Source organism: Belonocnema kinseyi, chromosome 7, assembly GCF_010883055.1.
Source record: "Belonocnema kinseyi isolate 2016_QV_RU_SX_M_011 chromosome 7, B_treatae_v1, whole genome shotgun sequence".
NCBI classification, from domain to species: Eukaryota; Metazoa; Arthropoda; class Insecta; order Hymenoptera; family Cynipidae; genus Belonocnema; species Belonocnema kinseyi.
This window is the reverse complement of record NC_046663.1, coordinates 114,534,703-114,535,905: the sequence shown is the minus strand read 5'-3', so window position 1 is coordinate 114,535,905 and position 1,203 is coordinate 114,534,703.

Below are 1,203 nucleotides of genomic sequence, written 5' to 3'. Positions count from 1 at the left end.
GGGCTACAGTTGGATATTCAGGTATAAATGAAATTCGAGACCTAGATAAGGTGCAATAATAGTAAAATGATTCCACAAATTTTGTTTAGTCTTCTAAGGGATTAACAACTACTAAACTCTATTGAATTCAGCTGAATTCACTCGAAAATCTATTTCTTTTTACTCGAATTCACACTGAATTTACTTGACTACCATTAGATTGGCCATATAAAATAAATTCAACTCACTTTATTTCGCAATTATATATAATTCAATTTAAATGCAGATGCATTTAACAAATTGAGCTTATTTATTTTGCAATTATAATTGACTGTAAGTACAATTGACTCCACAATGAATCAATTTGAATCGACTTTGCATTCCAGTCAACTTTCCTCAAATCCTAGTCAATTAATTCACATTTTCTTAAAACTACTTCCTTGTAATTAGTAAAAATTCAACAGATTGTTTTTAATACAATAGCATTCAACTTAGACTCGAAACAAGCTATGTTTTTACTTTAATTTAACTTGAATTAGTTTTAAATAATCCTTAATTAAAATTCAGTCATAAAGTTTAAATATGTTGAAAACTGCGCATAATTCAACTAATTTAAAAATACCAATCTGAATCTAAAATAATACTGATAAGATAAGGAAGAAATGAATATTCTACGGGTAAAAGAGAGACCAATAGAATATTCGTATAGCATCTGCGGTTCCGATTTGATTACACGGAGATCCAAATTTATCCGAACAGGAGGAAAGAGTAGCGTTGGTAGTGACCCCAAAAACGTCGATTTGCTTGAGAAACTATGCATAATTTATGCTACTCAAATTTTGTCAGCTTCACCCCTTCCCTTTATATCGAAAGGATTCACCTCACCGCCGAACGGAAGCAATTGAAGATGCCAATAATACGAGAATGTATATCGAAGCCGCTCCTTTTGGCGCAGACGTTTTATCGCTCAAAACTTCTATTACGTGTCCGGATCCTATAGGTATAATACCATTGGTATTAAGAGGAAGTGAACCTGTATCAAAGGGACATGAGAAGCTCAACCAGCGAACCTTTTCCTATAGAATCGATACCAAATATTGTAGAGAGGATTATCTTCCAATATGCTTTCTTTCCTTCGCTGAGAGCGTTCGAAAACTTAGCAATACCATCTAGAAAGAACAGATTTTTTCAGACTTTCTTTTTGGATGGTTACCCCCCCCCCCC